This window comes from Heptranchias perlo, chromosome 5 (assembly GCF_035084215.1).
Source record: "Heptranchias perlo isolate sHepPer1 chromosome 5, sHepPer1.hap1, whole genome shotgun sequence".
Taxonomy (NCBI): domain Eukaryota; kingdom Metazoa; phylum Chordata; class Chondrichthyes; order Hexanchiformes; family Hexanchidae; genus Heptranchias; species Heptranchias perlo.
The window spans coordinates 120,557,151-120,573,820 of NC_090329.1; positions in this window are offsets into that span (position 1 = coordinate 120,557,151).

The following is a 16,670-nucleotide window of genomic DNA, read 5'->3' on the forward strand; positions in this document are numbered from 1 at the left end:
TCACTCCCTTCACCACCGGCGCACCGTGGCTGCAGTGTGTACCATCCACAGGATGCACTGCAGCAACTCGCCAAGGCTTCTTCGACAGCACCTCCCAAACCCACGACCTCTACCACCCAGAAGGACAAGGGCAGCAGGCACATGGTAACAACACCACCTGCACGTTCCCCTCCAAGTCACACACCATCCCGACTTGGAAATATATCACCGTTCCTTCATCGTCGCTGGGTCAAAATCCTGGAACTTCCTTCCTAACAGCACTGTGGGAGAACCTTCACCACACGGACTGCAGCGGTTCAAGATGGCGGCTCACCACCACCTTCACATGGGCAATTAGGGATGGGCAATAAATGCCGGCCTCGCCAGCGACGCCCACATCCCATGAACGAATAAAAAAAGAAGACAGCTGAAGGCACAGCCGCCAATCGTGGGGCAAAGGAAGTGAGGGATGCACAAGAGGCCAGAAATGGAAGAACACAGTGTCCCTGGAAGGTTGTAGGGCTGAAGGAGGTCACAGAGCTAGGGAGGGGAGAGGCCATAGAGGGATTTGAACACAAGGGTAAGAATTTTAAAATTGAGCCTTTGATGGATGGGGAGCCAGTGTAGGTCAGTGAGCACAGGGGTGAAAAGCCTCCTATAATCTAACTCTCCTACTGTTTTTTCTGTTCTTTCCTTAATTTTCCTGTAGCCACCTATAAGAACATGAGAACTAGAATCTGGAGTGGGCCATGCGGCCCCTCGAGCCTGCTCCGCCATTCAATAAGTTTATGACTGATCTTCGACCTCTGCTCTACTTTCCCACCTGATCCCCATATCCCTTGATTCCCTTAGGGTCCAAAAATCTATCGATCTCAGTCTTGAATATACTCAACAACTGAGCATCCACAGCCCTCTAGGGTACAGAATTCCAAAGATTCACGACCATCTGAGTGAAGAAATTCCTCCTCATCTCAGTCCTAAATGTCTGACCTCTTATCCTGAGACTATGGGCTCGATTTTAGCGTCGGGCTTCCTGTGCGTTATCGGCGGGGCGGGCTCCAAAATGTCAATTTCCACGTGCGGGAGCGGATCGCGCCGAGATCCCGGCCACTTCCGTGTGCCGCGCTGACGTGCGGGGCTGCGTGCGCAGACCCTGCTGGTGGGAATCCCACAGGCAATTAAAGCCAGCGGGGTTCCACTTGAGTGTACTTACCTTGCTTGTTGAGGTCATTAAATGAGCTGAATCAGCTGTCAAAACAGGAAGTGTGGGATTTTACCTTCAAGGCAGTGAGTTTCACACACTGGGGGAAACAGTCTCCCTTCAACCGGTCGTGTTCCAGCCAGCAGCCTGTGGCAGCTGCCAAGGTGCACTCCACAGCGGGTGGGAGAGCCCTCACCCACACAGGAGGCCACCGCGTCACGTAGGGCAACCCCTGCCCTCCACCACCCCCCGCCAAGCCAGAGGACAGACCGACGTGAAAACGCAGCCCCAGTGCGAGGAACCACCTACCTACCCTGCACAACCCCTCAGACCAACACCTGCCAGATGGGTGGTGCGTTGACATCCTCGGAGGACGAACAGCATGACCAGCCCCAGCAGCCTCGCAGTCCACGCCGTCCGCCTCGGAGACGTGGAGCCCCCCAACACAGTGCTGTGGCACACCCACCTGCACAGGAGGAGGGAGGGCAACCACAGAGAGAGATGCGTCGCAGGAGGCACTACCCTCTGCACAGGGTCTACAGACCGAGGCTCAGCTTCATGGACCTCTCCGAGGAGCAGTGCATACGTAGGCTCAGAGTCAATCGCCAGGTAGTCGCCGACATCTGCAGCCTCCTTAACGACGAGCTGCTCCCTGATGGACCAAGCAGCATCTTCTTACCCGTCGCCATCAAAGTCACCACTGCCCTCAACTTCTTCGCATCCGGATCCTTCCAGGGTGCCACGGGGGACATCACCGGGGTCTGTTAGTTGTCTGCACACAAGTGCATAAGGCAGGTCACCGATGGGTTGTTCCGCAGGGCCTCGCACTACATCAACTTCGCCATGGACGAGCGCAGCCAGATGGAGAGGGCGGTTGGATTCCATGCCATGGCTGGCTTCCCACGGGTACAGGGTGTAATCGACTGCACCCACATCGCAATACGGGCACCTCCGCATGAGCCAGGGCTGTTCATCAACAGGAAGGGGTATCACTCCATGAACGCCCAGCTCATCTGTGACCACCACCAGAGATTCCTACACATGTGCGCCAGATACCCCGGCAGCTGCCACGATGCCTTCATCCTCAGGGAGTCCACCGTCCCGCCCATCCTCCACGCACCCAACACCGGCAACGGCTGGCTCCTCGGCGACAAGGGGTATCCCCTACACACGTGGCTCATGACACCTCTGAGGAACCCCATCACCGAGCTGGAGCGTCGGTACAATGACAGCCATACTGCTACCAGGTCTACAATTGAGCAGACCATAGGGCTGCTCAAGATGCGCTTCAGGTGCCTTGATCGTTCCGGGGGAGCGCTCCAATACACACCATTCAGAGTGGGACGAATCATAGTTGTCTGCTGTGCCCTGCACAACATGGCCCAACAGAGAGGGGTGCCGCTGGAGGAGGCCCCATCCACACCCGCCACCCACATTGAGGACGGCGATGAGGACGAGGAGGAGGACGAGGAGGAGGTGGAGGAGGTGGAGGAGGAGGAGGAGGAGGTGGAGGAGGAGGAGGAGGAGGGGGAGGAGGAGGACGCGCCAGAGGATGGTGGACGACCCATGCGCCAAACCACGACTCACCGGGATGCTCGCCGGGCCAGGGAGGCACTCATACGTCAACGGTTCTCCTAGAGTCAGACAGTGCGAGGCGCTCGCATCTCCTCACCTGCACATGCGAGGGGCCATACCAGCCCCCTCCACTGAAGAGTGTTGCCAGTACCCACGCACCCACAGCAGTGTGCCCAATGGGCGGCAGCAGGTGTTCGCCGTCATGATAGGCTGCACGGAACGCACCTATTGCACAAGCCGCGGAAGAATGGACGAGAGGTGGCAGGAGTGGTGAGAACGAGTGTTTAATATGTACAATGTGAAATACTATAAACAAAACGTGTACAAATTAACAGACACCCTGGTGCATTCCCTTTGTGCTTATAACGCCTTTGGATTTCTTTTCCGGGTACCCCTACGTGGTGCTACCCCTGTGGCTCCAGCAGAGGTAGTGGCAGGTTGCTCCTGTTCTCGCCCTGACCGGGTAGATGCTTTTGGCGGACGGCCCCTGGGTTTCGGTGCCCGTGAGGGCACCTCCACAGACTGCTCCTCCTGCACCGGGGCAGGGGCAGACTCGGCCACCTGGAGAGGAGGCACCATTGCAGGTACTGGTTGAGAGGGGGGCAACGGGTGGGACGTGGGGGCGCCTTGAGAAGTGTCCCCGCTTCCATGTCCCCGGTCACCATCATCCCTCTCGTGGCCTCGGCCCACATCACCCCTTCCACCCTGCTGGACGGCAGTTTGGATGGCATGTGTGAGGCCTTGCAAGGCCACCCCTAGTGTATCCCTCAGCCTATTTATGGCGGCGGAATGTTGCTCACCCTGAATCCGTACAGCCGTTGTCAGGGCCTGCACGGACTCGATGTGGAGCTGTGCGTGACGCTCGAGGGAGGCCAGCCTGTCCTCCACCGCAGACAGTCCCGCACCTACCCGCGACACTGTGTCGCCGGTACCCTCCTGTGCCTGCGCCACCAATGCCTTCATGCAGGAGTTGGACTCCTCCATCGCCTGCGCAATTGTGGACAATGCGCGCGGCACCTCTCCCAGTACCTCGGCAATTAGCTGGTGCCCCTCGACGGCTCTCCTTTTCACTGGTGGCCCCCTGGGTTCAGCATCTGGGTCCGGCTGAGCAGAGCCTGGAGAAGAGTGCTCCCACCGACGCGGACCCTCCGCGGCTGCCCCTGCCACCAGGGTCTGCTCATGCTCACTCGTGCGCGGTGAATCACCAAGTGCTACCCCAACTAGTTGGCGAGGGGGACCCACCGAGGTGCGTGTCTCTGCGCTGGTGGATGGTTGGCTCAGATGTGACGATGCACCCTCAGAGACCGCCATGTCCTCTGAGGAATCTCCCTCCTCAATCACAGCACTCGCAGACGGCCCTGCAAGAGAACAGAGGGCACTATGAGGCATGTGCACAAACGTTACGGTGCGCCTGATGGCAGGTGATGATACGGTCACTCGCGATCATGAGTGTTGAGTGTCAGCTTTCCCTTACCGGCCGTTTCGGCAGCGACAGACTCGCCATCTGCGACAGACAGGCAATGTGGCATGCGGGCGAGGTCGAGCGCCTCCACCTCGGCGTCGGTCAGCTCCACCACTTGCGGCGGGCCACCTCCGGTGCGTGCCCTTTCCCTGTTGTTCTTGCTTCTCTTCTCCTGTCAAGGCAAAACACAGATGCGTGAGTGAGTGCAGATTGCATAGTGAGACGCATCGAGCATCGGTGTGGGTGGGTTGAGTGTGGGGCAGATGGATGGGAGGATGCGTGTGCCACATGCCCATCCCATTGCATGGGGATTGGGGTGTGTGGTAGTGTTCGGGTGGGGACAGGGACGGTGGGTACTTGCGGGCACGGCGAGGATGGTGAGTGAGTGGCTGTGAGGATTGCTGCGGGAGCGCTGTGGTGGCTGTGCAGGAGGGGGTTGTGATCTGTTTGGCGTGATGGTGGGGACGGGTTGTGGGAGGGTGTGTTGGTGTACTCACCTTGCCGGACCTAGTGAGGTCATTGAACCGCTTGCGGCACTGCTCCCATGTCCTGGGGGTGTTGGCCCTGCTGCTGACCTCCGCCGCCACCTCTGCCCATGCCTTCCTGGTGGCGGCGGCAGGGCACTTGCGTCCGTCCGCAGGGAACAGCGTGTCCCTCCTCCTCCTCACACCCTCCAGCATCAGCTGCAGCGCGAGGTCCGAAAAACGTGGCGCAGCCTTTCCCCTGGGTTGAGCCATCATGTCTTGCCTACTGATTGCAGCAGGAGGGGCTTTGGGAGACTGCCCCTTTAAGTGGAGCTCCTACATCGCATCGACGGTAGTGCGCATGCGCAGCCCGCCGGCACGCAGCTGGGGAGCGGAGAACCCGGAAGCAGGGCTTAATCAGTTCAATTATCCCGCGATCGCGCGGGGGGCGCACGCAATTAGCCGTCCGCGTTTTCCACGCTCCCGGAGGACCACCCGCTGGGAACCCGCAGGCCTGCTAAAATCGAGCCCTATGTCCCCTAGTTCTAGACTCTCCAGCCAGGGGAAACATCCTCTCAGCATCTGCCCTGTCAAGCCCTCTTAGAATCTTATATGTTTCAATGAGATCACCTCTTATTCTTCTAAACTCCAGAGAGTATAGGCCCATTCTACTCAATCTCTCCTCACAGGACAACCCTCTCATCCCAGGAATCAATCTAGTGAACCTTTGTTGCACCGCCTCTAAGGCAAGTATATCCTTCCTTAGGTAAGGAGACTAAAACTGTACACAGTACTCCAGGTGTGGTCTCACCAAAGCCCTGTACAATTGCAGCAAGACTTCCATACTCTTGTACTCCAACCCCCTTGCAATAAAGGCCAACATACCATTTGCCTTCCTAATTGCTTACTGTACCTGCATGTTAACTTTCTGTGTTTCTCGTACAAGGACATCCAAATCCCTCTGAACACCAACATTTAATAATGTCTCACCATTTAAATAGTATTCTTTTTTTCTATTCTTCCTACCAAACTGAATAACTTCACATTTCCCCACATTATACTCCATCTGCCACTTTCTTGCCTACCCACCCAGCTGTCAATATCCCTCTTGTAAAACGCTTTGAGACATACTTTGACATGAGGAACGCTATATAATTGTAAATTGTGGTTGCTGCATTTTACAGTGAAAACCATGAACTGGAAGAGCAAACTCAAGTAGTTTATATTCATAATTTCAGCCCTAGGATTGCATTGCTGTTTGTAATCCCCTGAGAGGTGTGTTGCAGTGATGCAGTGCCCTGGTGTACCAACAAGCAGTTACTGAGCAGAGGAATCTAGTTTTGATTACCAGCATCTCTGACTTCCCACTTATTACTTTGCGGAAGTCCAGGATGAAGGCTAAAGGAGGAAATATTGGAAGGAGAATTATTGCTGGATTCACTGTCATGTGCCTTCCACTGGGCAACTTGAAGGGCAGTACTGGTGGAGTCCTGGGAACAAGTGACACCCCTGACCTCTTGACCTCAGGAGGTATGTGGCAATATGAGACCTGCACAGGGGGTATACCTTATACCCTTATATTAAAAAAATAAGGAGCTCCCCTGATGGCTTTGAGGGTAAATGTACTGACATGTATAGTATTGAGTAACAAAGACCAGAAAGTCCCCATTTCAATCCCTGGTCCATGTTTCACAAGCTGGTCTCATCTAATAGATCATTTAGTACATATTGGGGATGCTACAATTGTCTTCAGTACCCATGGCTAATATGGGAGAAAATCAGTCAGGTTTCCTGCTCCTCACTGTTATGTGGAAACTCAGACATTGGATGCGGACAATACTGGGATCAGCTGGAATATCCCCAATGGTCAAATAGCTTGTGGATGCTTACTATCTGGCATCATGTGGGCGATGTATTGCCATACTCCAGCATGGGCCATGGTCTGGGTAAGGGAGGAGGTACAGAAAATCACAGTGAGGAATTAGAGTATTATAAAATAAATTCCTATGTTTTTTTTTCTCAATTACAACATAATTTTGTTTCCATTGTGGTTTGTCCATGTGTTTTTCTACTGCTGTATATCATATGATCACATTTTCAGTGGTCATATGATATGGTATTCAAGAAGTATTAGGTTTGTGACACAGGACTTCCAGAATTAGATTTGTTTTGACAGTGAACTTTACTTTGGCTCACTGTCACACATGAATTCCATTACAAGGATTTCACTCACTTCTTTTGAGATTATGAATTGGAAACCAAGATAGATACAAATGAAGGAGGTCAATTAACTCATCCATCGAAATAAAAACTTACATTTTACATAATCAGTATGTTTCTAGCCTAACGAGGAAGGAAGCAGTGTTGGATCTAGTTCTGGGGAATGAAGTAGGGTAAGTGGAGTGTGTTTCATTGGGAGAACATCTGGGTAATAGCGATCATAATATAATTAGGTTTAAAGTAGTAATGGAAAGAGACAAAGAAAAATCAAAGGTGAAAATACCCATGAAATGGAAGAGAGCCAATTTCAGTGATTTGAGAAGGGATCTAGCACAGGTGGACTGGAAACAAAGATTGGCCAAGAAAATAGTAAATGAGCAATGGCAGGCCTTCAAGGTGGAGATAGTTCGGGTATAAACCAAGCATATTCACATCAGGAGGAAAGATAGGGCATCCAAAGCTGGAGCTCCCTGGATGATAAAGGAAATAGAGGTTAAAATAAAACACAAAAAGGAGCTTTATGACAAATGTCAGTTACAGAATACGGAACGTGAGTGAGGAAATTGAAAATCCATATAAGAAAGCCAAAGAGAGACTATGAGAAAAGTTTAGCGGGGAACATAAAAGGGAACCCAAAAATCTTTTATTAACACATAAAAAGCAAAAGGACAGTTAAAGGAATGGTGGGGCCAATTAGGGACAACAAAGGCAATCTTCTTGTGGAGGCAGAGAGTATTACTGAGATACTGAAAGAGTACTTTGCATCTGTCTTCACAAAAGAAGAGGATGAAGTTAATGTCGCAGTGGAGGAGGAGGGAGTAGAGACATTGGATAGGATACAAATAGATAGAAAGCAGGTGCTAAATAGGTTGGCATCACTCAGAGTTAACAAATCACCCAGTCCAGATGGGATGGACCCGAGGTTGATGAGGGAAGCTAGGGTAGAGATAACAGAAGCTCTGACCACAATCTTTCAATCAACCTTGGATATGGGAGTGGTGTCAAAGGACTGGAGGATTGCAAATGTTACATCCCTATTCAAAAAGGGGGAGAGGGATAAATCTGGTAAATGCAGGCCAGTCAGTCTAATGTCAGTGGTGGGAAAACTACTAGAGATCATTGTCAAGGACAAAATTAATTCTTACTTGGAGAAGCATGGGTTAATAAGGGACAGCCAAGCACGGATTTGTTCAAAGCAAATCATGTCTGACTAACCTGATTGAGTTCTTTGATGAACTAACAGAGAGGGTTGATGAAAGTAGTGCAGTAGATGCTGTAAATATGGACTTTCAAAAGGCATTTGCTAAAGTACTACATAACAGACTTACTTGGAAAATAGAAGCACATGGGATTAAAGGGATGGTGGTAACTTGGGTAGATAATTGGCTAAGGGATAGGAGGCAGAGAGTAGTGGTGAACATAGTTTTTCTGACTGGAGAGAAGTATTCAGTGGGGTCCTCCAGGGTTTGGTGCTAGGACCATTGCTTTTCTTGTTATATTTCAATGACCTAGACTTGGTATAGGGAGTACAATTTCAAAGCTTGCGGATGATACAAATCTTGGCAATGTAGTAAATATTGAGGAGGATAGTAACAGACTTTAAGAGGATATAGACAGACTGGTGAATTGGGCCGACGTATGGCAGATGCAATTTAATGTGGATAAGTGTGAAGTGATGCACTTTGGGAGGAACAACACGGAGAGGCAGTATAATCTAAATGGTACTATTTTTAGGAGGTGCAAGAGCAGAGGGACCCGGGGGTATATATTCACAAATCTTTGAAGGTGGCAGGGCAAGTTGATAAGGTGGTTAAGAAAGTGTATGGGATACTTGGTTTTGTAATTAGGGACATTGAATACAAAAATAAGGAAGTCATGCTAAACCTTTACAAATCACTGGTTAAGCCTCAGCCGGAGTATTGTGTACAATTCTGGGCACCACACTTTAGGAGGGATGTCAAGGTATTGGAGAGGGTACAGAGGAGATATACCAGGATGATACCAGGGATGAGGGACTTTAGTTATGTGGAGAGATTGGAGAAGCTGGGATTGTTCTCTTTAGAGCAGAGAAGATTAAGGGGAGACCTAATAGAGGTGTTCAAAATTATGAGGCGTTTTGATAGAGCAAGTAGGCAGAAACTGTTTCCTCGGGCAAGTGGGTCGGTAACCAAAGGTCATAGATTTTAAATAATTGGCAAAAGACTAGAGGGGAAATGAGGAGATTTTTTTTTCACACAGAGGGTGTTAAGATCTGGAACACACTCCCTGAAAGGGTGGTGGAATCAGATTCCATAGGAACTTTCAAAAGGCAATTGGACATATACTTGAAGAGGACTAATTTGCAGCGATATAGGGAAAAAGCTGGAGTGTGGACAGCTCTTTCAAAGAGACGGCACAGGCACAATGAGCCGAATGGCCTTCTTCTGTGCTGTAAGTTTCTATGATTCTATGCTTCTCCCAAGACCTCATCTGACTGTATCTTGAATAGGTTTAAGGCTTTCACCTCCATTACCCTACCCAGAAGACCATTCCAAGTGTTCATCACTCCGTGTGAAAAAGTTCTTGACTTTTCCTTAGTTTCCATCTATGCCCCTTGTTCTAGCATCCTGGCACACCTTGACATAGTGCTCCGGATTAACTTTATCTGAGCTGATTTATACCTTGTATAATTATGGAAGGTGCCTCTGAATAGGGATCTCAGTTTCTCTAGTCTTTCCTCATAACTCAATTGTTTGTTGCTAGGGATGAGTTCTGTGTCTGTTCTCTTCATTGCCTCAATGACATGAATGTTTTCATTATATCCTGGGAACTAAAATTGAACACAGTGCTCAAGCTGGGGTCTGACCAGAAGACATCTTCTCACTTGTGCTCTACTGGCCTGGCAATATAATTTAGTACTTTGTTGGCTTCTGTTCCACAGAGATTTGACAAGTTAAGTGCTGAATCTATTATCACCCCCAGACCCCTTTCCATTTCACCTTTGGCTAAATCTACACCTTTCATAATATATTTGTGACACCCATTTCTCTCTCTCTCTCTTACGTTGCTTACTAGATTATTCCAAATATTTGTCACTCATGTATTGCATAGATACCTATGTTAATAGGGTGTTTTTAGCATTGAAGAGTTGAGATTGTTAGTCTGGGTATATCATAGTATATAGGTACAGCACAGGAGGAGGCCATTCGGCCCATCATGCCTGTGCCGGTTCTTTGAAAGAGCTATCCGATTAGTCCCAATCCTCTGCTCTTTCCCTATAGCCCTGCAAATTTTTTCCCTTCAAGTATTTATCCTATTCCTTTTTGAAATTTACTTTTGAATCTGCTTCCACCACCCTTTCAGGCCGTGCATTCCAGATCATAACAACTCGCTGCGTAAAAAAATGTTTCCTCAGTTCGCCTCTGGCTCTTTTGCCGATCCCCTTAAGTCCGTGTCCTCTGGTTACCAGCCCTTCTGCCACTGGAAACAGTTTCTCCTTATTTATTCTATCAAAACAGTTCATGATTTTGAACATCTCTACATAGTACCAGATCATCTTACAACTAGATGGATTGTGGCCCACTTACCTAAGAGGAAGACAAAACACACACAATGATGTTTGACATTGTAGAGTTCAAAAGATGGTTAAAATAATTATCCTCACCCAACTTTGAGAAAAAATATTGCTGCACTGCGCTAGACATTTCATCTCATGCTAAAAATAATGTTACTGTACATTTGTTTTCATACAGATTGAGAGTAGCACTTTGTAATCAATGAACATTTTACGTTAGCATGTTATAAAATTGAATAGTAGGTAGCTAGGGTAAATTTATTTACATATGAAAAAAAATCAATGTCAGGACAGTAAAGCCTATAAATTATGATGTGCAATATTAGCTTATGAATACTTAATGCATTTATATGAAATTCCTTTTCCTTCTATTTTAACAGGGGCATTAAACTACTATTTTAATATGTACGTTAAAGTAATGAACAAAATTATTTCCTATGACTGCATCAAGCACTCGTACACTAATATCGCACGGTATGATTTCTAGAATTGAGTGTTGAAATTGTAAAAAGATTAAATATAACTGTGTTTTGGAACTGCTCAAGTCAATTAAGTGAGGATCACTCCAGCTGTGTCACCAGAAAAATCTAACTATTTAAAGAAAGAGTCTCACCAATTGTACAAACAGATAAAAAAAATATAAGCAGTAACATCTTTATATTTTTATTCTGCTGATTTCCTCTATTTTTTGTAAGACTGTTTAAACAGAGAGTGCTGATGGTGTTATCAGAAGCTTTAGTTTGGGCAAGTTACTAAACCCGACAGGAATGAAGGAACTAGATTAATACAAGCTAATTATTAATCTAGGGTATTTCAGCAAACTTGTCCATTCCACCTTGGCTCAGTAGCCTGTCTGTGATACCAGTGGCTCCCCAATTATCAGTGCTCACTGATAACTGAAAATACGTTTTTAAAAAAATCTACAACTAGCAAGAAAGAAGTTAAAAATTTGTCATGGTTCCTTAAGATCTTCTTAATCTTTAAAAAGAATCCAAATGGACCGACTCTTTCTTTAAAAAGAATTCAGCTATGTTTAAACATTAACCCAGTATTAATCTCGTTGAAGTGCTTTAGCTTTAGCTTGACTGTGATACAGCACAGCCCGATGCTTCTCCTGGTTTTACATTCCTCCAAGGTTTGTATAATGAATTCAGCTGCCTATTTGATATTGTACAGAGATTAACAGGATCATGTGCCCCTAGATGCATAGGTGGCAAAATTCAACTCAGGTTAGTAGACTGGGGAGATGGACATCAGATGAAATTTAATGTGAAGAGGATATATATAGTAAATGCTAAAATTTTAAAGGGAGTAGATGAGCAGGGACACCTAGAGATTGAGATACACAAATCTTTAGAAGCGAGAGGGCTAATTGATAAAGCTGTTAAAAAAAGCACATGGATCCTAGGTTTTATAAATAAGGATATAGAGTAGAAACGCAGAGGCAATACTAAACCACTACAAATCGGGCACGGTTTAGAATAATCTGTCTAGTTCTGGGCACTTTACTTTAGGTAGGATGTTAAGGCCATGTAGAGGGTGTAAAATAGATTTACTAAGATAATACCACAGATAAGAGGCTTTAGTTAATAGGAGAGACTAAAGAAACAAGGGCTCTTTTTATTAGAACAAAGAAGGTTAAGAGGAAATCTCAAAAATTATGAGAGATTTTGCTAAGGTAAATAGGGAAAATCTATTTCCATTGTTGGTGAGTCACTAACCAGAGGGCATAAATTTAAGATCATCACCAAAAGAACGACTGGAGGGATTAGGAGAAATTGTTTTATGCAGAGGGCTGCCTTAACATGGAAAGCAATATCAGAAAACAATAGTGGAAGCAGAATCCATAAAAGCTTTTAATAGAAGTAACAAAGAAACATTTAGAAGGGAATGAGGAAAGAGCCCAGGAATGGGACTAAGCGGTAACTCTTTCAGAGAGCCACTATATATGCGATGGGCCAAGTAGCCTTCTGTGATGCAAAAATTCTACGATTCTGCTTCAAGGACTGAAAGATTTTTTGGCTTTCCCAAACCACTTCCCAGCATCATAAATAAGCCAGGATTGGCTACTGGCCAGAAAACAGGCCAATGCAGCAATCTCATCCGATTAGAAGAACCTCCTTAACCCTGACTTCCATCCATGGGAACCTCTGGGTACCAAGACTAAAAAAAATGGTTTCAAACTCCTTTAAATCACACATTGCTCCCAACACAAAGAAACTAATGTAGTCTTCTCAACAAACAGAGCAATAAAAATGCACAATGGCTTCACAAAGCTATGTATCAGTATGTAAACACTTGAAAATTTAATTTAAAAAAACATACCTCCCTCTTTGATGTAATATCCAAAATATATTTCCTGTTGAATTTTGTAAAGATAGATTACCTGCCCTCTTCATTCTTTGAATGATACACATCCCACATGCATCATTGCAATATAGACTAGCTTGTATGGTTCTGGAGAAACTATTTGCTGAACACACATAAAAATGTCATCATGATATTGCAAATAGAACGTGTCACCTAATCTGCTCTTGAGTTGCATACAGCCCCAGGGCCTGTTTCATTGCACCAGCTGGTTTTGACTGGAAGCTAAACTGAAACTAACTAACCACTTAGCACCACCTTCTCTCCCCGAAACCATGCCCACCAAGGGCCTGTCGATTGGATGATGAGATTGTAGTGTGCAGAAGATGCATATCAATTGAGAAATGAAAAAGACCACACCAAAAGTGCAGGAAATGATTTTCAACTCTACTGTTTGGCGAAGCAGATCGTCTGCCCACTAAAATCAATGGAACAAAAACTGGCCGTGTTCTACAATAGCCGGGCGTTGGGCAGGTAATGAGCGAGCAACAGGTAGGCAATGGGCGGACGTTGGGCGGGCAATGGGTGGGCAATTTGCAGGCGATGGGCAGGCAATGGATGGGTAATGGGCAGGCGATGGGCAGGCAATGGGCGGGCAATGGGCAGGCAATGGGTGGGCGATGGGCAGGCAGTGGGTGGGCGATGGGCAGGCGATGGGCGGGCGATGGGCGGGCGATGGGCGGGTGATGGGCAGGCGATGGGTGGGCAATGGGTGGGTGATGGGCAGGCGATGGGCAGGCGATCTGCTCCTCCAGGTTCCCGTCCAGGTGGCAAAGTTGACAATTACCCTCATAATCTTCTTCTATTCCAATGCTCTCCTGGCTGGCCTCCCATCTTCCACTCTCTGTAAATTTAAGCTCATCCAAAACTCTGCTGCCTGTTTCTTAACTTGCAGCAAGTCCCATTCATCCATCACCCCTGTACTCGTTGACCTACATTGGCTCCCGGTCCGGCAACACCTCGATTTTAAAATTCTCATCCTTGTTTTCAAATCCCTCCATGGCCTCACCCCTCCCTACAACCCTCCGAGATCTCTGCGCTCCTCCAATTTCCTTCTATCCATTATTGGTGGCTGTGCCTTCAGCTGCCTAGGCCCTACGCTCTGGAATTCCCTCCCTAATCCTACCTCTTTGACCAAACTTTTGGTCACCTGTCCTGATATCTCCTACAATGGCTTGGTGTCAAATTTTGTCCAATTACGCTCCAGTGAAGCACCTTGGGATGTTTTTCTATTAACATAGAAGGCACTATGTAATTGCAAGTTGTTGTTCATTCTGTAACTTACAGGCCCATCTAAAATTAGTACAAATGTAAGAGGAGGAATGCCTGACATCTGCTTTCAGGACTGATTTGGCCATGGTGTTGTTATGTGCTGCTGTTAAATCTGGACAGTAATGTTTACTAAATGTATGAGGATTTCTCGATAGGCCATCAATTGGAACATGATCAAGTGATGCCCAGGAAGCAGCCACGGACTGGATGGAATGACCTTTAACCTGCCTCTTGGGTTCATTCCTTGCAAGATATTAGCAGTGAAGGATGCGTTCAACCATTTATTTGGATATCCGCTGTTTAGTCACTGGTTTGCCTTGGGCCCTTGCACCATAGGAAATGAATAACTGTCTAGACTGTCAAAGTTGCTCATTGCGAGACCTGAGAGAGGAGAAATGATGTTCCAGTTCTGACTTGGGTGACGTCAGATGAATCAATGGAAAGAACAATTTCTTGACCAAAATGAAACTGGGAAATTTCTTTAGGTAAAAATTCAAGGGAAGTCCCAAGAACTGCCCTATCTGAATCCCAAATCTAACACAGCTGATCTATAATAAAGCTTTGCATTCACTAACCTAGTGAGTCAAAATGAATGCTTAAAGCAGTTTCCCATTTAAGAAACTTAAATTCATGTGTTCATAGAGGTTTGAATTTTGGGTACATTAATTTGAGAAGGGCTAAAATAAGGTCTTATCAGGGCACCATTTTCAAGTAGTTTGCGTAAGATGAGTTACCAGCATATGATCACCTAGCGATCCAAATGCTAATGAGGTATGAAGGATTGAAATAGCCATTACGTGAAGCTAAGTAGAATTAGGTTTTAGACCAATGTTGAACAGATTTTGGATATACTTGGGGATTCACATGACATAGGGATAACTGACCTGGTAGAAAATTATTACCTTGCATAAATCTTTTCCACTTTGTGTTGTAGCCTTCCAACTCCGTGCCTATCTTTCCTGTAATTCCATGTTTGAATAGATTTCTGTCCCTGCCACGACCCTGATCAAATGGCCCTAATCAAAGTCACAAATTACATCTTCTGTGACTGTGATCATGCTGCACTATCCCTCCTCAACCTCTCTGCAGCCCTTTAATATGGCCAACCACACTGTCCTACTCCAACACCTCTCCATGGGACTACTCTCACTTGTTCACACTCTTACCTAATCAATCATCCCCACAGAGTCTCCAGCAATGGTTTCTCCTCCTGCCCTGGAATCGATGCCTCTGGAGTCCCCCAAGTATCTATTCTTGGCCCCTGCCTCTTTCCTGATCTACATGCTGCCCCTTGGCAGCATCATCTGAAGACATGGGGTCAGATTCCACATGTAAGCTTATAACAACCAGCTCTACCACCTCTCTTGACCCCTCCACTGGCTCTATGTTATCAGACTACTTGTCTAGCATCTAGTCCTGAATGAGCCATAATTTTTTCCAGTTAAACATTTGAAAGACCAAAGCCATTGATTTCGATCCTTACTTCAGACTCTGTACCCTCAACACTGATGCCATCTCCCTCCCCAACCACTGTCTCAGGTTGAACCAAGCTTGGTGTCCTATTTGACCTCTTGCCGAGCTTCCGATCCCATATCTTTTGCATCACAAAGACCCCCTACTTCCACCTCCGTAATATCGCCCACTTCTGTCCCTGCCTCAGCCCATCTGGTGCTCAAACCCTCATCCATGCCTCTGTCACCTCCAATTCTCTTCTGGCTGCCCTACCATCCTCCATGCTCTGTAAACTTCTGCTCAATCCAAAACTCTGCTGCCCATAATCCATCTGGCACTGAGTCCCGCTTACCCATCACCCCTGTGCTCGCTGACCTTCACTGGCACCTCTAATTTAAAATTCTCATCTATGTGTTTAAATCCCTTCATGGCCTCACTCCGCCCTATCTCTGTAACCTTCTCCAGCCCTACAACCCTCTGAGAACTCTGCATTCCTCCAGCTCTGGCCTCTTGTGCTTCTCCCACTCCCATTGGCGGCCGTGCCTTCAGTTGTCTAGGCCCTGTGCTCTGAAATTCCCACCCTAAACCTCTCTGCCTCTCTATCACAGTTTCTTCCTTTAAAACCCTCCTTAAAACCCATCTCTTTGACCAAGTTTTTAGTCATCCCACCTAATATATCCTTCTTTGGCTCACTCTATCCACCACCCTAAACATTCACTCCCTTCACCACCGGCGCACCGTGGCTGCAGTGTGTACTATCCACAGGACGCACTGCAGCAACTTGCCAAGGCTTCTTCAACAGCACCTCCCAAACCCGCGACCTCTACCACCTAGAAGGACAAGAGTAGCAGGTACATGGGAACAACACCACCTGCACGTTCCCCTCCAAGTCACACACCATCCTGGCTTGGAAATATATCGCCGTTCCTTCATCATCGCTGGATCAAAATCCTGAAACTCCTTACCTAACAGCACTGTGGGAGAACCTTCACCACACGGACTGTAGCAGTTCAAGAAAGTGGCTCACCACCACCTTCTCAAGGGCAATTAGGGATGGACAATAAATGCCGGCCTTGCTAGCGACGCCCAACATCCCATGAACGAATTAAAAGAAACTCTATCTAG